The sequence below is a fragment of the Ursus arctos genome, unplaced genomic scaffold, assembly GCF_023065955.2.
Source record: "Ursus arctos isolate Adak ecotype North America unplaced genomic scaffold, UrsArc2.0 scaffold_36, whole genome shotgun sequence".
NCBI classification, from domain to species: Eukaryota; Metazoa; Chordata; class Mammalia; order Carnivora; family Ursidae; genus Ursus; species Ursus arctos.
Window position 1 is genome coordinate 12,407,113 of NW_026623050.1, and position 23,428 is coordinate 12,430,540.

The 23,428-nt window shown below is 37.7% G+C and overlaps 1 long non-coding RNA gene across 2 annotated transcripts in view; it reads right to left on the minus strand.

The window, feature by feature from the left end:
* Window positions 1–3,023: 3,023 nt before the first annotated feature.
* LOC123002064 (uncharacterized) overlaps window positions 3,024–23,428 on the minus strand; it is a 78,921-nt gene continuing 58,516 nt past the window's right edge. Inside the window, exons 3-4 of one of the 2 annotated variants that reach the window (XR_008957130.1) lie at window positions 22,960–23,022; window positions 3,024–3,165 (exon numbers count right to left, since the gene is read on the minus strand). This is a non-coding gene — a long non-coding RNA (uncharacterized LOC123002064). Of the gene's footprint in view, window positions 3,166–21,459; window positions 23,023–23,428 lie in introns of those variants that run through there. The other variant, XR_006411576.3, reaches the window with a different exon arrangement.

Here is a 23,428-nt window from a genome sequence, read left to right on the forward strand (position 1 = left end):
CTAAGGCTCAACTCCATTAAAAGCCCTTACTACGACTCAGGAAGCACTCTGATCCCTGGAAAACTGGTCTCCCCAGCTTGTCTCCTTCCCCATATTTCTTCCTTGTGAAACGCTTTCATGTTGCTTTTCTTGAAATGCATCCCTCTTCTCAAATGCCTCCAGAGTGCCCCATGGCCCAAGCAAGGAATCCAAACTCCTCAGCCTGGGGTTCAAGGCCTTCAGGTTGTCTCCACCCTCCTTTTCCAAACAGATCTCTAATTCTCTCCCTCACGTTAAACAAAATAACTGAACAATGGTTCCCTAGTCTTCATTTATGGCTCAAATGTTTCCATGGTTGTTCTTGTGCTCACACTGTTTTTTAGTGAATTTTTTCTCCATTTGTGAATGTCAATACTATACCCTCCTTTAAAGCCCCTTTCCCACTTTTTGGTTCCTCTAGATGAAAATAATCAACTTTTCTGTAATGTTCCCTGGAGAAATTCTATTTTATAGGCTTAATGAGGGTTTTCGCCCTACATGGCCCTCAGTTCAAATTCTGACTGTGCTATGTGTTAATTATTTGACCTGAGGCAACTTATTTAACTTTTTGAGCCTTGTTTCCACATCTCTCTCTCTCTCTCTCTCACACACCCGCACACCCACGCACACACACACCCAGAATGTCAATTCCTGAAGCTGAAATTCTCATTTGGTATAGTCAAGTTTTCTAGCTTTTCTGATTCTCTCTGGATCTAAGAGCCTTTTTATCTACGGAAGTGCACCTCTTTGAGAAATGCCAAAGTCCTCCTAGACAGACCGTCTTGAAAACAAGACAATTTGCATAACCATCTTTACACTATTGAGGCGTATTTGTATCTGGAGTAAATTCAAACTGTGCAAATATACTGACACCCAGTATATTAAGTACCTAAAATTAGTTAAAAGCATTAAAGTCTTCAACTAAAAAAGCCTTGGAAGTGGTGTTAGTTGAGCAGGAAATTCAAACACATTCACGGAATTTGAGGAGCAAGGTCTTATGGAAGATGAAGACAGGGTACAATTAACAATCAGCTTGGAAATAAACACATCCATCAGGGCAAGGAAAGCAAGGGCCACTTGTACCTGATTATTCCAATTTTATGATGGGGCTATTTCATCAAAGCAATTTAGCTAATGGGACACAAACTGACATGAGCATAGTTGTATCTGGAGCAGCACAATCTGCCTAAAGGGATAAAGGCAGAGTGAAATTTGAAACAGAACTAGAAAGAAAGAGACAATAGCATTTTAAGTGAGGAGTAGTGGAGGGGGGGAAGCTGCTTTTTAAGTGAAAAGATACCCCTCTCTGGTATCACTTTAGGTTGAATAAAAACAGACTGGAAGGGATAGTCATATTCTGAAAAATATTTATTCTTCACAGGATGTATTTTAAAATGTGGAGATTTCCCTATCTCCCTCTCCTCCGTAAGAATTGAGGGATGTGATGGACTTGCAGCTTCCTTAGTAAAGGGAACAGAGAGGAAGTTCCTATGAGCTGAGAGGAGGAGGAGGAGGAAACAAGACCAAGTGCCAGAGTGTCAGAGACTGTGGCTTTGTGGGGGAAAGTCCATTGTTATATACGAAGCATTTTTAAAATATCACCAATTATAGAATTTATGTACTCTATATACACATATATGTGTAAATATATTCAGAGTAATGATAAGAATGTTACATACACACGTACGTACTATACAGTATGCTACAGTAATTTTAGTTTATAATGGTAAAAATTACACATATATATGTAAATTACTGAGTGCCTAGCATATGCTGGTTTATTGTTATATAAAATACTTAGAGTAACTCTGCAAGATAGATATTTTAGTTTCAGTGATGTAGCCTGTAGCCACTGTACTTCTGGTGTTTAAGCGACTTAATCAAGCCAGCTCTAAGCGGCAGGATCCCAGGACGGTGTCACTATTCTGCAATCTCTCTGTGACTAAAACCAACCAACCAACCATGCAGTTTTACAACACTGAGTCATCCAGAAAAGTTTAAATAGTGTAAAAGTTATAAATATTGTGCGTATCAGGCAATGTTGTGATTCTTACTACTTGATATTTGGGGTTTAATGATTCTTATGTGGATCAGAATATTATTGGTTTGTCAACTGTCTAACTTTTGTTTGTTGACTGAAACTATGCTTTCTTTAATGAATATTTTCTCTGTGAATCTAGTTCACGCAAGTGCTGGGGTCACCAGGCTGCTCTCTTTCTGCTACTGATGCTCCTGGCTCCTACTAGCACCTGTCGATGGCAGCACCCAAGGGGTCAGGTATTGTTTTCATTTCGGCTTCTGAAACTTTATATCACAATAAGCAAAAAATGGTCAAAGCAATAATAAACAACGCAGCAGCTGGCCCTTGTGGTAAGCAGTGCTGAATTTTAACGACTGAACTGAAGGCCAGCATGTCTTGCCTAGGGACAAGCATGATGCTAGCTCAGCAGTCTCTGGCTGGCTCTGGAAGGAAACGTCCATAAATCTGGAGCCAGACAGGTGGTGAAAAGGGCCGAAAAGGAGAGGGCCAGCATCAGGGAAAGAAAGCTCAGTGAAGCGAAGAAGTAAAGGAGAACAAAGACGCTGGGGAGAACAGCACACTGTGTGTTAGGACCCGAGAGGATAACGTTGCTCTGTCTGCAAACTGTCATGGACATACCATAGCTCCCGTGTGTCCCGAAACTGGTAGGGCAGTGACACACACCTCTGAATGAACTGCATGTTTTCCGGGCCTGATTTTCCTCATCTTAGTCAAGTTATTTTGTGAGTAGAGATAAACCCCTTGTATACATACCTATGACATGAATATATGCTATATACTCTAAAATTGAATAATTCATCTTTTTTAGGATTGGTATCATTAATTTTAATGTTTGTCTTTGATAGAACAAACATCCTTCATCTTCATTATACTGACGTTCTCCCAACCTCTCTCAGAAACACGTATCCATTTATGTTTTCAATTTACTTTGTACTATTTTTCAAAAAGTCAGGTCAAGACCTAATTTCTAAAGCAATCTTAACAGTGCTTTATTGTTCGCCAGTGACTTACATGATTAAGGAATCTATCAGGATTTTGTTGTTGTTGTTCTTTCTATCGCATCTCCCTTGCCAATATCTCATTCTCTGTGTTTTGCAGTTCAGCATCTTGAATAAAAATTCATATAAGAAATGGGTGTTATACTTCAGAAAATGGCAGCTCCCTTTCAACACATAATTTCTTAGAATTTGTGCTTTCTTATTGTGAACCTCAATCATCTAAATACAAAAAGGCATTCAAACTCAAACACTTAAATATAACATCTACCTGAAATTGATAAGGCTCTATTAATCTTTCAGCCCTAAGAATGGTACCCAAACATTCATTCTTAAAAAGAAAATCCAAATAATTCATCAAAAATAAATGGGACTGAAAGGTTGATACTCACATTATCAGATTACTGAATAAGCCACTTTGTGGGAACATTACGGAAGCTATGAGGAGGTGAGGAAAGAAGACGAAGAGTGTGACACAGCCATAGATCTCATCTACTTTTAGATTGCCAATAAAGAGCAGTTCGGTTCAAGGCATATGAAGTAAAGATCCTTTAAATCCTCAATTTACTGTTACGCACATGCCTTGTGGCAGGTTTAGATAGGAAAATAGGCACTTAAAGGGGCAGTAAATGGACAGGGGAAATGGACTTCTTATTAAATGAAATGGCATTCATTTAGCATGAACGCTAATGGCACCAGGACATGTGGAGTCGGGAGGGACTGTGGTACCTCTCTTGTGAGATCTTACGTGTGCTAACGTTAACACTGATGTGGAAAACATGAGAGTATTCTCACAGTAGAACAGATAACCCCCATGGTGTGTGGCTTGACATGAACTGACTGTAAGACCTAACTACATGTTAATACTTTCTTCAATTTCAGATATTGACTTAAACCATAGCATGTAATAAGCCAAAGCTGAGCAGTATCTAAAAATTAATATGTTAAATTTGCTGTAAATTAGCTGTAAATTTGCTCTAAAAAAGGTGACTGTACCATAAGTTGTTCCATATGTTCCCAGAATTGACCTTCATGAAGGTAATATATTAGTTAATAATTCTATTATGTTCCTATAGGAAGGAAATATAGACTGTTGACATAGAAAAAGATCGAGTGTTAAATATATACACCATCAAATATAATTTTAGATGAGATAAAATGGTCTTAAATGACAGACTCAACTAATAATAAATGAAGTAAGCAGATATGTACTTAATATTAATAACAGTATAAATCCTATCTTTTATATTGAAATATTCATCTGCGAAATGTCTACTAAATTTGTTTGCTTTTCATTCATTCATTTATTCATGCATTAATTTCTTTTTCAACTTTTTTTTTTTTTAAAGATTTTATTTATTTCTGTGACAGAGAAACAGCCAGCGAGAGAGGGAACACAGCAGGGGGAGTGGGAGAGGAAGAAGCAGGCTCCCAGTGGAGGAGCCCGATGTGGGACTCGATCCCGGCACGCCGGGATCACGCCGTGAGCCAAAGGCAGCCGCTTAACGACTGCGCCACCGAGGCGCTCCTTTTTCAACTTTTAAAAATAAATATTTCTAGCAGCTTATAAAACTGTCATAAATCATAATTTGGAAAAATATAATTCATTGTCCCAAGAAAGACCAGGAAAATACAGAATAGAGAGAAAAATATTTTCTAAAATTAACTTTTAACAAGTGACTTAGAACTTTCAAGTGGCCAGAGCAAAAAAAAAAAAAAAAAAAATGGAGATATGATTGATTATGTAATTTTATTCTTAATAAGGAGAACAAAGTTATATCAGTTTTTGAGGAGAAACATTTTTTCCCTTGGACTTGGTCTGAATTATATTTTTTGGGTGCATATTCTCAAATAATTATTGGGTCATGTATTGGTAAATGCCATTGGCTATATCATCATGGTGAACGCAATGCCAATTTATTAGCCTTTATATATATTTCTATTTGATTTGATTTGTATGTGTTTCACCACAGTCCTGGCCTGGTAGCCACTCTTCTGTAGTGACACTTGTCTTGTCTCCCATCTTTAGAGCAAGAGATCAATTACTCATCCACACACCCTCTTTCCCTAACTCTTCCTTAAAAAACTGTTTTATGCATAGGTTTTATCGCAACACATGAAATGCATGCCAACTGTTCAAATGATAAACGACACCAGATAACTGTGAAATCTTTTCCTGGATATAAAAAGGTGCTTCTACTATGTACTTAAATTAATCAAACTTTTACATTATTAATAGCAGGTTCCTCGAGAATTGAGAAGCATGCTGATGGTAGAGAGTAGCTTTGGGTCAGGTGGGTGGCAGTGAGGAACGAAAGCTAGATGTGAAGGGGAGGGAGAAAGAGAAGCAGGAACCTGTGAGGACAAACTGCAACTCATGTTTTTCTTCACTTCCAGCCTCAGTGATGCTGGTATATCCTGACACAGTGTTACACATACGTCTGGACCAGGACTTGGAGAAGCTAAAGAAAAGGATCTGGGGGAGACTGAGGAGTTGTGGGTTTGGGTGCTGCCCAGGCCAACAAAGTGAGCCTTATAAAGGGAACGTGTACAAGAGCAGCCATGGTGCTTAGAGTTCTGCACTAGCCTTCAGGACATAGAAATTATTGCTTCTTGGGGCGCCTGGGTGGCACAGTCGTTGGGCATCTACCTTCAGCTCAGAGCGTGATCCCGGCATTATGGGATCGAGCCCCACATCGGGCTTCTCCGCTATGAGCCTGCTTCTTCCTCTCCTACTCCCCCTGCTTGTGTTCCCTCTCTCGCTGGCTGTCTCTCTCTCTTTCAAATAAATAAATAAAATCTTAAAAAAAAAAAAAGAAATTATTGTTTCTTTACTTCGGCTTGCTAAATCCCATATAGATTTTTACACAAGGTAAGTAGCCAATCCTATTCCAGAGTTATACAAGGAAGAAAAGTCTGGGACACTTCATCAATAGCGGTCATGAAGAGCTACTTTATTTTCATCTTCAATTCACAGAGATATAATAAGAAATATTTCTACATATTGATATCTAAGATATCAATATTTATTTTAATTTATTTATTTAACTTTGTAGAAGTACAATTTGCATATAATAAAATGCATATATTTTAACTTTATTTTGATGAGTTTTTCACAAATTTATATACTGGGTATCAACTTCCACAATCAAGATATAGAACATTCTCCATCACTTTTCATTTCCTAAAGAGTTTTCTTATGTCTTATGTCTTTGTTTTTATTTTTAAAGATTCATCTGTTTTGTTTCATATATAAGAAACTTTATTCTTCTTTTGAGTATTATTCTGTTGTATAAATATATCACAACTTGTTTATTGACATTTATGTAGTTTCCAAGTTTTGGCTACTATAAAAAAAGTTGCTATGAATATTCTTGTATGTGTCTTTGTGTAGACATGCTTTTGTTTTTCTTCAGGAAATACATAGGAAGAGACTTTCTGGATCATATAGTAAGTGTGCCTTAGAAGAAATTGCCAAGCTTTTTAAGAAGGTGGTTTATTATTATATATTTCTTCCAAAATTATATGAGCATTCTAGTTGTTCCATATCTTTATAAACACTTAGTATTATCAGTCTTTTTAGTATTACTCATTTAAAAAGGTGTTTGATTGGATTTTAATTTGCATTTCCATTATCACTAATGATATTGAGCATTTTCCTATGCTTATTGGCCATCTGAATATCTTCTTTCATGAAGTGTCTGCTCAAATATTTTTACCCATTTTTAATTTTTTGTTTGCTTATTATTGAGTTGAAAAAATTATTTATATGTTCTGGATACCAGTGCATTCATTATTTTATATATATAAATGTATATTTTTATAAATAAATATATTTCATATATATATAATTCTCCATTCTTTGGCTTGTCTTTCAATTTCTTAACTATCATATTCAAAGAACAGAAGTTTTTGATTTCTGTGAAGTTGAATTTATCAAATTTATGGTTCATGATTTTTGAGTGTTATCTAAATACTCTATTTTGATATCATAGATTTTCCCCTACAATTTCCTGTATAAGTGTTATAATTGTAGTTTTACATTTAGTTCTATATTTAAATAGTTTTTGTTTATGTTGTGAGGTAAGGATTCATGTTCTTTTTTTCCTATAAGGATATCTAGTTGTTCCAACATCATTTATTGAAAAGGTTCTTCTTTCCTTATGTTGTCTAATATTAATGTAGCCACCTTAACATTCTTATCTTGACTATACACACTTGTTTTCTTCGTTTTTGACTTGTTGTGTCTTTGTATTTAAATTGCATTTTTTACATACAGAATATAATTGGTTTTGCTTTTTGAGCTAGTCTGACAATACCTGCCTTTTGGTTGAAATGTTTAGTCCAACAGTTGAAATTTTAAAATAACATTTGTAATAGCATCAAAAATATAAAATATTTGGGAATATATTTAACAAGATATGTATAAAATTTGTACAATAAGAACTATAAAACCATACTGAGAGAAAATGGAAATACTAGAATAAATAAGAAGATATATCATGTACATGTTCAACTGAAATCATGTGTTTTGTGCACGTGTTACGTGTGTGTGTGTGCTTGTGTGTGTAAAGCAAACAAATTCAAAAAGGAAACTTCTCCTTGTTTCATATAAGCAGTTTTTCCACTGTCTCACACATCCAGGAAATGTTAGATTTGAAATTTGAATCCAGTTTTGTCATACTTCAAGTCCTATTATTTCCAATACATGATATCACCTGTCTGTGTCTACTTAGTATGCTTAAGTATTGCCTAATTTTCAAGAATTTCTGGATTGTTGACCTGAAAAAAAATGATACATTGGTCTTATAACCTGGATCAATTGATGTTGACCAATGCATTGACCTTTGCCTGGTTCCTTCCTAATACCATGTGCTCTTAGGTAGGAGATGGGTAGGAATCATTTCAAATCTACCCTGGATTACACTTTAAATTGCTCATATAAAAAAATAAAAATAAATTGCTTATATCAGATTTCAGAAGAATCCTAGGAAGTCTTCCTTGAATCACTTAATAGGAAAATAATTATAAAATAGGAGACATGCGAGCTTTAGAAACTTCAGGGATATATCTAACTTTGCCACATTAATTACATCCAGTACTCCCAGACTATTTCCGTATAGACTTAGTGTGAGGCCTTTCCCACGAAATGTTCCACAGGCTTGTTGAATGGGTCAAGATGGCAAAAGGAGCTGAGAAAATGGTCGTCTACTGTGAAGCTAGTCTTGGAGGGAAATAACCAAAACAATAGTACAACAACATCTTTAAAAAGGAGAAAATTAGCTTCAGAAAAAAGGAAGAAAGAGGTACAAAGTGAGTCAGGATGGGACTGAGGAGACATTTTGGATTTGGGGAGGACTGTTATCTAGAGGCAACCTATGACCACTTGATAGCTCGAAGAAACTTCGGATTGACAGACAATAGAACTTCATATTCCTCAGGCTAAACTCTAATTCTAAACGATAGGAGTAAAAAAGCGGTCAGGTGGAGAGTATTGTCATATTTCTTACAAAAATAAAGATTATTTACTTTTCATTTATTCATTCTACAAATACTATGACAACTTACTAAAAACTATTTTGGCAGAATACTGAGGGCAAATAAATGATTCAGACATGGTCCCTACCCTCAAGCAATGTACTGTGTATGGAGATAAGTACATCATAAACATTTATAAGGTAAGTACTGTATCAGGTTAGGCAGTGGAAAAACCACAACTCCAAAATCTAAGTGGCTTTGCACAACACATTTTATTTCTTTCCCATGCATTGCCTGCTGTGGGTCTGAGTGTCGCCATATGTTGGTTGATTGTTTCAGCTACTTCAGTCTTCTGACAATCTCACATGAGCAGGTGATTTGAGGATCATAATGACAGAGGAAGAGAGAGCTAGAGAGTAGAGCACCAGAATTAAGTATTCTACCAGGAAATGACACCTGTCACTTCCACTCATATTTCACTGCCCAAGTAAGGTGTATAGCTTAATTCTGTGGCATGTATGTATGTATACATATATGCTTTGTAACAGAGGTATAGTCAAAAGACTATGGGTCACCAGTCAGTTAGTAGCAGACGGCAGAGTGGCCACTGCTTGTATTTTCTTCTAGTTTTGGAATGGAAAAATAAGTTCTGACATAGACAGTGAAAGGAAAAGGTAGAAAATCATTAAAATAAGAGTCTCCCTGTGCACTCTAACCTCTAATACAGACAATAAAAATTTGAATTTTGTACCCATTTTTATAAAGTCCTATGTGAAATGCAAAATAAATAGAAGATATGATTCTGGCTCTTAAAGATCATGCAATATAATGGGGAGGTGAGGCAAATGTAAAGAAATGCAATAAAAACTGATCAATCTGATAACCTCTGAACTGGAACTCTTTATTACTTCCCTACATACATAGGACAATGATAATGATAACCTCGAGACTCTGAAAAACCCCAAGGTGCTTTCAGAATCATTAAAGAAAGATTAAAGTATTTTCAGTATAGTTTAGGTTTGAGGCTATTATTGAATTTTTACTACTAGACAATTGGCCATTCATGCACCATATATATTACATATCTCTAGTAACTTGAAGCTGTGATGAACTAGAGTACCCCATTCTCTGATCTTTTTTTTAAAAAAGATTTTATTTATTTATTTGACAGAGATAGAGACAGCCAGCGAGAGAGGGAACACAAGCAGGGGGAGAGGGAGAGGAAGAAGCAGGCTCATAGCAGAGGAGCCTGATGTGGGGCTCGATCCCACAATGCCGGGATCACGCCCTGAGCCGAAGGCAGACGCTCAACCGCTGTGCCACCCAGGCGCCCCCCATTCTCTGATCTTTTATAAACAAAATTAGAGAAACAGATAAACATTTGTTTCTAGCAACATCTGCACAGAATTGCTTATGCATATTGAGCAATCATGCTGATTTATAACGGAATAAGATGAAATTGGGTTAAGCAGCAGATTATATAAAAGGCTATCTGAAGAAGATGAGTCTGGTTTGCAGTAGAGGTGACAGGTATTTTGGTGCATAGGGAGATAAGGTGGGGAAGTATCTCAGAGAAAGAAATGAGGTAATTTAGAAACATGTATGAGCTTGGTCATATTAATTGTGTTTTGTGGCTAGAGAGGAATATATAACGCGAAGTAGCAGGGAGAAGAATGTTCTAATAATCAGTAGAGTCTTAAAGCTTATGACCAGGAATTTTTATATGGTCAAAGTGCAGCTTCAACTCTATTCAGGTTCTCAAAAGACAGGCTCAGAGATACAGTTCCTGGATTTGTTTGTGAGGCAGGCGGGATAAGGAGAAGCTACTAAAATGGTTGGTACAGACATGGATGCCTTGGAACTGCCAGAATAGAAATTGAATCCTAAAGATTACAGGAAAGAATCAGGAGATTAGAGATTCCTAGGATTTCTATCTGAGGTACTTTATTTCAGTAATCATATTCATTGCAATGATGCCAATTACCATCTATATGTTTAGAATTTTTTTTTTAAGATTTTGTTTATTGGGGTGCCTGGGTGGCTCAGTCCTTTAAGCAACTGCCTTCGGCCCAGGTCATGATCCCAGGGTCCTGGGATCGAGCCTGGCATCAGGCTCCTTGCTCAGCAGGGAGCCTGCTTCTCCCTCTTCCTTTACTTGCCACTCCCCCTGCTTGTTCTCTCTCTCTCTCTGTCAAGTAAATAAATTTTAAAAAAAGATTTTATTTATTTGAGAGAGAGAACGAGCGAGCACATGCACAAGTGGGGGGAGAGGCGGAGGGAGAAGCAGACTCCCCACTGAGCGGGGAGCCCAACGCAGGCTTGATCCCAGGACCCTGGGATCATGACCTGAGCGAAGGTGGATGCTTAACAAACTGAGCCACCCAGGTGCCACTGTATGTTTATAATTCTTATCTAGAAGTTATAAAAATATCATATAGTGGTAAAGTGTGTACTCAGTAAATGTTAGCTATGTCTACCAACATCCATTCATTCTGAACCAAAATTCATATATCCATCTGCATTTTGGCTATCTCTATCTGAATACCCAAAGAAACCTCAAGCTCAACAGGTCTAGAATTTTTCTCTCTTCAGCCTAACCCACTTTTGTGCTGTGTTTTCTTTTTATTCAGCCTACTGAATATGCTTCGACATGCTCACCACTGTATCTCCATGTTGTTAGCCACATAGCACGTGCTCAAATATATTAGTATGTGACTATTTCATATGAATAAAGACTAGGTAAGAGCAATGAAGGAGCTGGATTTTGAGTATGACTCTAAGGTCATAAATTTAGGAAGAAATGCTATTGGAATTGTAAGGGAAAGAATGTGGGCAGGAGAATCAGGTCTCAGTTGTTGACATTATTTGACAGCTGCTTTACTTAGCAAATGCTTTGTATTAACAAAGCACCAATTATCCGGAAGGTCTTAGAAAAGGCAGTTTTCTCAATAAGCAGTCTTTCATTGTTTTCAAATGTTTCCATCCATCATCAATTTTGTCCTCTCCCTCCAAAAACAATACAACATTGTGGAAAAGAAAGAAGATAAAACTCTGCCATGATGGAAACTCAGTGTCCTCTTGGCTTATGTGACTCTTAAAATATAAGAAGACACCTCCTCTGGGAACATTCCTGAAGGACACAAGTCTGTATCATTTTACAGGAGAAAAAAAGGGCATGCTTTGATGGATGGATAATAAAAGTGTGGGGGAAGAACAAGATATTTCAGGTGAAAGAAATGACAGATAAAGAGGATTAGTGAAGGGTCAAAACAATATATGAAGATATCAACATTTCTTGCACAATCATTCAATAAAAACATCAACAAGCAAAAGGCTGGCTGGCAATCATACAACCAAAATGGGTAATTTAAGTAGAGAAAGTAGTCTAACTGAGCTCAACATGGCCATTAACACTTATTTACTGGTCTCAGTGTAATAAAATACTGGAAGACAGGAGTTTGAAGTGAATAAAATTGTATCCAATTTACAATCGAATGAAAAGATAGTGGGCTTAGAGCCCCAAAATATTCCTCAATTAAGCTTCTTTTCGATGACTTTAGTTTAACCAGCTGGATTTTTATTTAAAGTTTTAAAAAACTACTCTCTTATTCAACCTTTTGAAAAGCAGGATTTTCCTTTTAATGGGTAATCTATTTCTTTCTACAAAATGAAAGTCAGCAATAACTGGTATTCTGCACACATGGAAACACAATAACATTCACACAGAGAAATGGCAGGCACAGCCCCTATTCTCAGAGACATGACATTCTATGGAGAAGAAATATATGGTGATTGGGATATAAGGACACATAGGTCATGGGTATCTAGCTCATTGGACCTGCCTCAGTTTTCAATTCAAAGGTACTAGATTGTTAGTCAACTTAGGTGGTAAGTGATAATAGAGGGTCTGTGCTTAATGTAACATCATGATTTTGAAGATGACTCCTCAATAAAAGTGAAGTTCAAGGTAAAAATATTCCAATTAAGTAATTCTCTTGCCATATTCTAATATATGCAGTATAATTTAGTAAAATATTCATTTCTAAATACATAAAAAGTATTTACAATTCTAGAACTTGAAGAGGTAAGCTTTTACCTGGAAAATTCTCTTTCATTATGATGCTGAATAAATTGGATGTTACTATACTAGGAAACAAATTTCATCTTTCATCTTCTTTTTAAATTTTAAGATAAAATCACAATATAAATATATAAATATACACGATGTTTCTGTGTTAAAATATTCAGTATAAAGGGACAGTTTTAATAGGTTAAAGTGCTGATTATTTAAATGTCAAGTAATCAAATGTAATGTTTTATCTCTACACGCACACCAAATAAAATTGACAAACTGTGAAATAGACAGCCTCTTCCAATCAACAAATATTTGTATCTCCGCCACTAGCAATGAATGCTGCAGATGCCATGGAGTGGAGTGATATACAGCCCTTGCTCTCGCAAATTCCCCCAGTGGACAGCCACTGCAATGGCCCTAGGAGGGGAGAAAATAATATAAATTTATAGATAACTAATATAAAGCAGAGTAAACTGGGACACAAAGCAACAGGGAAGTACATTTAATTAGAGAAAATTAGCAACAACTCCACAGAGAAGATGACATTTAAGAAAGATGACATTTTGAAAGAGAGATAGAATCAACCTGTAAGGTGATAAGTGGTAGGGCATTTTAGGGAGCGTAAGAGCACAAGCAGGAGGTAAAGAATGAGATGGATTTGGGGGAAATGCTAAGTAGTTTTAAATATATATCGAATAGGGAAACTGGTAGGTAAGCTTGAGTTAGATGCATGTAACATTGTGAGGCTCTGAATGCCAGACTAAAGCTTCTGTACATCTTTCATGTAAAACATGCTTGTTTTGCCATGCAATCTGGCCTAAACCAGAGGCTATCTCAAAGTCACTTTTGAGTACAAATGACCTAGATCTCAGAGTGTTCAGCAAAATTCTTGGAGATCTGTCTGGCCAGGTTTTCTTGAATTCTTAGTCTTCTTAAATGCATATAGGCAAATTATGTTTTTCCTTAATGATTTATGTCCTATTCAACAGGTGCTCCAGTGACACTCTATGACTGCTTATGAATGCAAACATTTTTATAACAGATTTATTGAAATATAATTCACATACCTTTTTTTTTTTTTTTTAAGATTTTATTTATTTATTTGACAGAGATAGAGACAGCCAGCGAGAGAGGGAACACAAGCAGGGGGAGTGGGAGAGGAAGAAGCAGGCTCACAGCAGAGGAGCCTGATGTGGGGCTCGATCCCATAACGCCGGGATCACGCCCTGAGCCGAAGGCAGACGCTTAACCGCTGTGCCACCCAGGCGCCCCATAATTCACATACCTTAAGATCTACTCTTTTAAATTGTACAACGCAGTGGGTCTTAGCACATTTACAGGGGTGTTGTGCTACCATTACCAAGATCTAATTTAGAACATTTTTATCACCCTAAAAAGAAACTGCATACCTAGTAGCTATCAGTTCTCCATTTTCCTACCCCCCCAGTATCAAGAAACCACTAATCTACATTCTGTTTCTATAGCTTTGCCTATTGTGGACATTTCATGTAAATAGAACTATACAATATGTGGCTGTGTTGGTCAGAGTTTTCCAGAGAAACAGACCAGAATGTATATATAGTTATATATATAAGAAGAAACATAGGAATTGACTCAGGTGGTTATGGAGGCTGGGAAGTTCCGCAATCTGCTAGCTACAAAATGGAGAACAAGGAAAGCCAGTGGTAGAACTCAGTCCAAGTCCAAAGGCCCAAGAACCAGGAGCACCTACATCCATGGGCAGAAGAAGATGGATGTCCCCTCTCAATAAAAAAGAGAATCTCTCCCTTTCTTCATGTTTTTGTTCCATTTGAGGTCCCGGTGGTGAGGGCGATGCCTACCCATGTTGCTAAGGGTGGATCTTTTCACTCAGTTTATGGAATCAATGCTAATCTCTTCCAGAACGCCCTCTCAGACACATCCAGAAATAATATTTTACCAGCTATCTGGCCATCCTTTAGGTGACCTTAGTTGACACCTATCGTTGACAATCACAGTGACCTTTTGTGTCTTCTTCCACTTTCAACGTTCATCTATGCTGTATCGGTACTTCATTCCTTTTATAGTTGAATAATATTTCATTGACTGGACATATCACAATTTGCGTATCTATTCATCAGTTAATGGTTATTTGGATTGTTTTTACTTTTTCCCTATTATGAATGATGCTGTTCAAAATATTCATGGACACATTTTTGTTTGGATAGGTTTCATTTCTAATGGGTATATATCTAGGAATGGCAGTGCTGTTTCATGTTAACTCTGTCTTTAATATTTTGAGGAACTTTCCACTGTTTTCCAAAGTAGCTGCACTATTATATAATCCCACCAACGATGTACAATATATGAGGGTTTAATTTTCTTCATACCTTTACCAACACTTGCTATTGCTGGTGGTTTTCATTTTAGTCTTCCTAGTACATGGGAAGTGCTATCTTGTCATAGTTTTCATTTGCATTTCTCTAATGACTAATGATATTGAGTATCTTTTCATGTGGTTATTTTTGCCATTTTATATATTTTTTCAATAAATCTTTCCAATCACTTGTTTATTTTTAAAAATTGGGTTTTTTAATTTTTGAGTTGTATGATTTCTTGATTTCTTTATATATTCTGGATGTAAGTCCCTTATCAGATATGTGATTTACAGATAGTTGCCCCAGTTCTGTGGGTTATATTCTCACTTTCTCTATGATGTCCTTTGAAGCACAAAAGTTTTACATTTTGTTGATATCTAATTTATGTTTTTTTTTTTCTTGTCACTTGTGTTTTTGGTGTCACATCTAAGAAACCATTGCCTAGCCTAAGGTAAAAAAGATCTATTCTCATATTTTCTTCTGAGAGTTTTATAGTTTTAGCTCTTACATTTAAATCTATGATCCACTTTCATATAAGTTTTGTATATTGGTATAAGGTTGGGATCCAACTTCATTCTTTTGCATGTTGATATCTAGTTTTCCCAGCATCATTTTTTGAACATTCTTTTTCCATTGAATTGTCTTGGCACCACAGACCCAAATGTGCTTAAATGGTTACCATACATGTTTGAACACATACTTATCCTTTACTAAATTCTTTCATCAAGTTTTAGTTTAGCTCAGTCAGTTAAGCATCTGCCTTTGGCCAAGGTCATGATCCCAGGGTCCTGGGATGGAGCCCCATGACAGGCTCCCTGCTCAACAGGGAGTCTGCTTCTCTCTCTCCCTCTGCCCCTCCTCCTGCTCCTGTTCTCTCTCTCTCTCTCTCAAATAAATCAAATCTTTAAAAAAATTTAAAAAATAAATATACTATTTTCCAAGTGAAAGATTATAAGAAATATAGATGGATTAATTTCTTATTTGTAAATTTGGTGGCCTTAGAAATTGACATAAAAATTTGGTCTTGTCTCCAAATTCTGAAAGGGGGGTGCCTATTCAAATCCTGAGGCTAATCTCTGTTTCAGAGTCTGCTTCTCAGAGAATTCACCTGAGACATTTCTAATAAGGGAACGGGGCCTCTTAGTAGAGAGGTCTACTCATGGTAGAGTACAGTTAGGAGCGCATGATCTTTGTGGACTTATCTTTTGTCAAAAGACAAAGAGAAGAGGAAGACTAACTATGCCTGCCCAGTTTTTCTTTCCAAACTCACTAAATGAGAGCGGAGTGAATGAAGGGATATAAGGAGACCAGGATTGTAATGCTAACACATGGTCATCTATATGAAAAGAAACATACAGTGGAACAGAATAAGCATTTTCCCCGAAACCATGTATCAAATAGCTCTGGCAAAGTGCCCTGCTCTGGTACAGGTCTTAATTCTTTTCTGCTTCCCACCCCACTCTACTTTCCCAAGTTAGTCAGTGACAAGAATCTGATACTCATCTTGCTTACTTATAGCTTTGAGAGGGTTTACCACATACAGACTACAATTGTTTCTTGATTGTAAGGCCTTTCCTATGAACAGTCAATCATCCTAGGTGATGAATTTTTCATTTCCTTTCGCCCAAAGACCAACTGACTCATAACCTTGCTCAAAGCAAAGGAAACTTTTCTCTTTTTAACCACTATAGGTGAAAATGCCATTATTGCTGGCTTTGGTCTAAATATACTCTAAATTTTGGATAGAAATTTATGGCAATTCTATTTTGGGCCAATAATTCATTTTGGGTCCTTACAAAATGACATTTTTGGCTCTACTTTATATGGAACCAAAGGGAATTGTTCATTAACATTTGCAAGCTGTTTCTTTGTATTCATGGTCTGATGAAAATGACTTAGGAGCCAGAAAATGTGATTTGAATTTCCATTTCTGTCATTGACTCTTTGTGCGACCTTGGACAGAACTCTTTAATTCCCTGAGCCTATTTTCTCCATCTGTAAAATGGGGATAAAAACAATAGTGGATATTTGCTTTATTGCTTAATTTCCATACATAATTTTAAAAAAGTCTTTCTCCCTAATGAGGAGGATACAATTAAATGGCTCATGCAAATAAAAGTTGGGAAATAAAAGTTTCATATAAATGCAAGTTTCAATGGCATGACTCATGTTAAGGAACTTACACATTTCTGAAAATTTGGTATGAACTATAACACATGGTATTCTTTTCCATTTTTGAAATAATGATGTATCCACGTTAAAAACCGTTGACTTTAGCATGTAATAACAACCATTAAATTATGTTTTTAGAAACATGGTTTTCTCATAAGGCAGATGTATCCTTTTTTCCAAAATTTCAGTATGACTAAGTTTTCTAATAATTTCTAGGCTACAGCAGAGTTTTGTTACATGTGGTTTTGTGTCTCAGAGGACAGCACAATGCCCAAACCCACATAATAACAAGTTAGTTATCACACATTTCTACAGTATTAAAAACTCAGATAAAAGAGACATACGCAGAGGTAGTTTTAGAAACTCTAAATATTTTTAACGCACATGGTATATACTAAATGGAATTTAAATAAAAACTTAAAAATATTTTTTAATGCAAACAAAATTCGTTTCATGTTTTCTTTAAATAGTGAGCTCATCAGCTCAACTACTTAAAAAATCCCAAGTTTACACAACTTTTAAGAAACCCATCTGTCATGAGAACAAGGCACATTCTGCTCTCACATCACAAAATGAAAACAGCATTTCGGATTGCTGCTGGGTCCTTGGGAGCAGGAGGGTCTCTTTAGAGGCGGCATGTGGCTCTATTTCTCCTGAGCAAAGTTTCATTATAAAGATGCCCGATGTATAAAAGATAAGCTTTGGGTTATTTCCTAGATCATATTGTAGCATTTACCTATTGAATCTAAAGAGGCTTATTTCAGCTCCACTTTTATTTTGTGATATTCAGGGATTGAGCATGTGACTGCGTTCTATCGTCCTGAGTATTACTCCGGCGATGTTACTAGGTAGTGTTTAGGTTAAGCTTGGTTTTGCTGCAATCATGGCAGCAAGGCTACTTCAGGGAGCTCATTCCTCTCAGAAGGTGGCCCACAGCGTACGTGAAGTTCAGGTGGAGGCAAAGTCACCTCTTCAGTAGTTGTTATCACAGAGATTCACGGGTGCCCTCCCCGGATATTTTTATTTATCTGGTTGGGGAGATGATCTGGGCATTTGAATTGAAAAGGAGAATAAAAACCTCTGCAGGTGAGTCTAAAGTCCAACCATGTATGAGAATTACTATCTTGCAGTTTCCCAAAGGCCTCTGTGAATTCAGGATAAATGCTACTCATGTGATTGTCACCCTGTAGTTCCAGCACCAACAGTTTGCCTACGTGGTCCACACTCTATGTGAGCTTATTTCATCCTCATGGTCCCTGGATGCAGCTGGTGGTTGGCCCGTTGACTTCTATTTCCTATGTACTATAAACACCATGTTTACTTATTTTCCCGGTTGATGCCTTAACCTGGAATAATTTGAGAATTAGGCCTGTATCTAAGTGTTTAGGCCATTTATTAATTTATTCTGTCAACATCTGTTGGGTAGGTGGTATGGGCCCAGAAAGCACATTTATTTCGGATGTGAGAGCACAAAGGAGTGGGACCTCCACCCACAGCCAGTCTCTCGGAGGAAGGGGAGCATCAAACAGACACCTCAGGTGGATGAGGTGGAAAGGTCAAAGACAAAACAAAAACTGCAGGATATAAAGAAAAGGTGAAGGGTTTTTTTTTTTTTTTTTTTTGTCTCTTTATCCCCTTAACCTATCATACACTTTGTACCTCTCTAGGTTGTACAAATTTTGTAGCTATGTTGTGGTTCTTATTAAAAAAAAAAAAACAACTACTACCCTGATTATTGAGGATTACTTCAAATTCCTCATTCAAAGCTCCTGGGAAATATTAATATCAAACAGAGATTTGAAAGGCAACCCTTGAAAATCCTACCAGATTGAATAGCTCTCAGTCCGCCGTTACGCTCTGCTGCATCCTGCGTATAATAATAATATAGGACATTAACTGAAGATTATTTTCAATCTGGGCCATCCTCTTATGTCTTCAAAATGGCACACTCATATAACAATCTTATTCTATACTGTTGTTTCTGCCGTAATAAGCCACTCTTCCTATTAACTGTGTCACTGACTGTAACAGCTGTGGCGGTGACTGAGATCCAAGTGAAATGGGAATTGGCTGCCTTCTGCTGGATTCTTGTTAGGTTAAATTAGCTAATACATTGACAAAGCTACTCACAATCCAGACTTCTGGGTAGGTTTTTGAACATCAGTCTCAGCACTGACGGTGCTTTAGTCCGTAGGTGGCTCCGAGGAAGGCCTTACCGTCTTGCCTTCTAGTAGCTGTGCCCTTGCTGAGTTGAATGGCATTCCCACTATTCTATGGATAATGAGATGAGATGTGTTTATCACCGAAATTTATTGGAAACAAAAAGTCGCACATTAGCAAACTAAAATTATAATTAAAGGAAAAAGAGGAGAAAGCTTCTGCATAAATAGTGCCAAGATTTCAAGGGACCGATCCTTAGAGGACAGAGACATCAGGATTCAAATTTGATGAGTAATTTTCCTAGGCCACGCAGCACCAAATATATCATCTGACACAGTTCTTTCTTTGATTTCCACTTAGGTTTAATGGTTGAATAATCATGGCTCATAAGTTTATCTTTAATAACAGTCACAGCAGACAGTTTATTAGCAGATTCCGCAGGCTGCAGGGCTGTCATTTGCTGTTATAGTGATTGTCTGTTTTAAATATCACAGCTGCTGGTGTTTTTATTTATTTATTCATGATTTGATTCCTGCCTCTCCCACATCTCTGATGCTCAAAGGCAGGCTATTTTCCTTTCCTCTTTGAATTGTGAAAGGCTGCTGTGACGGTCCCGAGCCCAGGCCGTGGAGGGTCACACAGGGTCCTATGGTGCCGAACAAAAAGCCGCGTCTTCCCGAGTCTGGCAGAACTCTCTATGAGAGCCGAGCCTTCTTGTGCGGGGCGTTCTCCGTCCGTGACGGCGGGGCATGAATGCCATCCTATCAGGGGCTCTGGGCCAGTGAAGACCCTTCTTCATGGGTTTCTTGGCCAGGAGAGAGGAGCCACGGGAGAAATGCAAATGCCCAGGCCTCTACTTTCCCATGTGATAGCACCGTGAATAAACATAGGAAGCACTGTGAGCCGCAGTTTCTGAATTCAGCTGAAGAGAAAGCTTGGTCATAACACATAGCATCTTTCATTGAGTTGTGGGGGGGACAGGCTTGTATTGAACAGATGACATTATTTCATTTGTCTGCAGAAAGGCCCTGTGAGGAAGAGTTTATATAGAGTGATACCATTTTGTTGAGAGAAAAACTGGGGCCTTACATTCCCGGCATGACTGGGAATCAGGCACGGAACGAGAGGACGCCGCTGCTGCTGCTGGCTGAATTGGGGAAACCTGAACATACCCCAAATGCCGAAATCCTCCCTCTCTCTCCTGAGGAAATACGCCTCCTGTGTCTCCTAAGTAAATAAAATAGTGCCCCCACCTGATAGCTAAGAGGTGGACAAAGTGACATTCTGCAATATACCCCTGCAGTGGGCATCCCCTCGACAGAGAGCTCGCAGAATGTGTGCAGCTCATCTCCGTTAATTTTCTGTGAGTAGGCTTGCATCCCTGCGAGGCCACTGAAGGCAGAGAGAAGAAAGACGCAGGAAGAATGAGGAAGGAAAACAGGAGGCACATCTCACCCATTTTTGGATCTTTGGAGGGGCATGTTCTGTCCCCCACATACTCTAGAAGGTATCTTCCAGTTTCTGGGCGAGTTCAGAAAAAGGGAGACTCAGAAGATCTCTGTGCCCCCTGTTGCTCTGGGGAAGAGATTGTCACAATTTGCAGAGGCAATCATCATCCCCTTTACTAACAGCAGCAGATTTTTTTTTTGGCTTCCCCTGCCTCTCAGTAAGTGCTTTTGTAAAGTAACAGTAAAAGCTCATGTGCAATAATATTTCAGAAGTTAATGGTAGGTGCTGAGGATTATGGAGCACTTTAATTTTTACGGTTGCTTTGCTAATATCTTTATCAAAATAATGAGCACCAGAAAGTGGTATCGATTGGTAAGCAGAATCAGATCCAGGACTCGGCACTGTGAGCCTTTCCACCTGCCTGGCTCCAGAGGCATTCCCCAACGCTGGGTTGCAATCAGATGACGTCATTCTTTTTAACAGATCAGATGCCTCTCACAGGACCGGTGAAAGGTCATTTCAGTATCAGCATCGTCATTTCTCACTTTTGTGCAGCTTAGTGGTTCTCAAACTCTGTCTCTAAAAAGCCCTCAGAATCTGCAAGCTGGGTGCCAATATTCTAAGGCTAAAGACCAATAATTAGTCATTGTCCAAATAGTAGAAGTGTAATAGACATAATGTTAATGTAGCAGATACGGTTTTATTTTAAACTTCTTTGTACGTAAATATTTCTTAAGACTTTGGCACCTGATAATGTTTGCCTACAAATGACTATTGGCCAGTATTTATCTATTTAAACTATTTGTTGAATCCACCATAAAATCCTATTGATTCTACTTCGATGTAGCCAGCATGCATCTAATTTTCATCATGGCCTACTGCTTTGGTGAGCCACCAGTTATGGCTCTCACCTAACACGACGTCTGTTTCCTTCTGCCTTTGCTACTACATAGTCTGTTCTCCACAACGCAGCCAGAGTGAGCCTTTGAAAATGTATATCAGATGGTGTGACTCTTGTTAAAAACTTGGCAATGGTTCCCCACCTCACTACAGATTAAAGCACAAGTCTCTATAAGATCCTATAACCCATGTGGCCTGGCCCTCCCTGACTTTCCCACCCCTTCCTCTCATTCACACTGCTCCATGCACCCTGCCTGCTGGCTGTTTTTTGAACATGCCAGGTAAACTCAAACCCTAGAACCAGTGCGCTATGTTTCTGTCTGGGACGCTTCGTTGCCAGATATCTGCTTGGCTGCAACCATTACTTCTTTAAAGTTCTTGCTCAAATGTCATCTTCTCAGTGCAACCACCTTGCTTAATACTGCTATCTGTTTCCAACTCCCATCCCCTCTTACTCTACTCTTTTCCTCATCACATCTATTACCTCCTAGCATTTGACTATTAGAATCACAATGTCAGTACCAGGAGAACAGCAATCTTGGTCTTTTACTGTATTTCACAACTTCTAGTAAGTTCTCCAGAAACATGTGTTGAATAAATGAATGTGTATTATGTGCCAAACTCTAGGATATAAACAAGACATATGTGCTGGCTTATAGTTTAGTGTGGAAGACGTACAGTTAACAAGCAGATACAGGAAAAAGAAAGAAAATACCAGATGAATAATAATGGCAGAAATCATTAAGGCCCAATTAAGCTGAGTCTAATAGTTTGTGTTCGTGCATGTGTGTGTGTGTTGCGTGTACTTATAGTCGTGATCTCATTCTGCGTTACATTCTTATACTTTCTGCCATTAAAATGGTTTCTCTAATGCAATTCAGCACATTAGTATTCATTGTCATCTCCAAGGAGCGCTATGACTTTCAGGTGCTCCACACCTGAGGAAATTTAAGAACTGCTATTTGTGTGGTGCTTTTCAAACAGCGGTCCCATGTATTTTTCTCATCTAATTCTCAGAACAACCTTCAAACTGCAGGTCTTATGCATTTTCTTCTTTGATATATTCGCCCTGTTTTGACTTTCAAGCGTGAAGCAATGATGTTGTTAGGTAATTTCGTAAACAAAGATGCCTATAGGTTCCTATGAGATTCCTATATGTTGTCCTTAGTGCCGAGGCTGCTATCCTGTGTTCATTTTTCTGTCTTTCAGTTTCAGCCCACGAGTATGAGTCGTTCTCTCAAAGTAAGATTAAATTCTGCAATAATTGCTAGGAGTGGAAAAAGTGCATCTTAACATAAACTTTTGTTTTCTTACCGTGCAGTCAGCTGGACCCCAGACATTGGATCTTCTTGTCTTTCAATTTTGTGGACATTTATCCTGTAATCATATAAAAGACATGTTTTAGTTGTAGGAAATACAAAGGTCGATAAAACAATATCTTTGTTTCAAGAGTTTACAGTTGAGGAGGGGTGTCAGTGGTGTCAGCACTGGTGGATACACTGTACATACAAGTTTCCTTTGTATGTGTGTACAAGGTTTAAACCAACTTTCCATTTTAGAGTAGATTTAGAGTTACAGAAAAGACATGAAGATAATATAGAGACTTCTGATATACCCCATGTCCAGTTTTCTCTATTATTGACATCTTACATCATGGTACCTATTATATAGCTAATGAACCAACATCGATCGTTATTATTAACTAAATTCCATACTATATTCATTTCTTATTTATTTTTATTTACTTATTTTCTTACTTGCTATCCTTTCTCTGTTCTAGTGT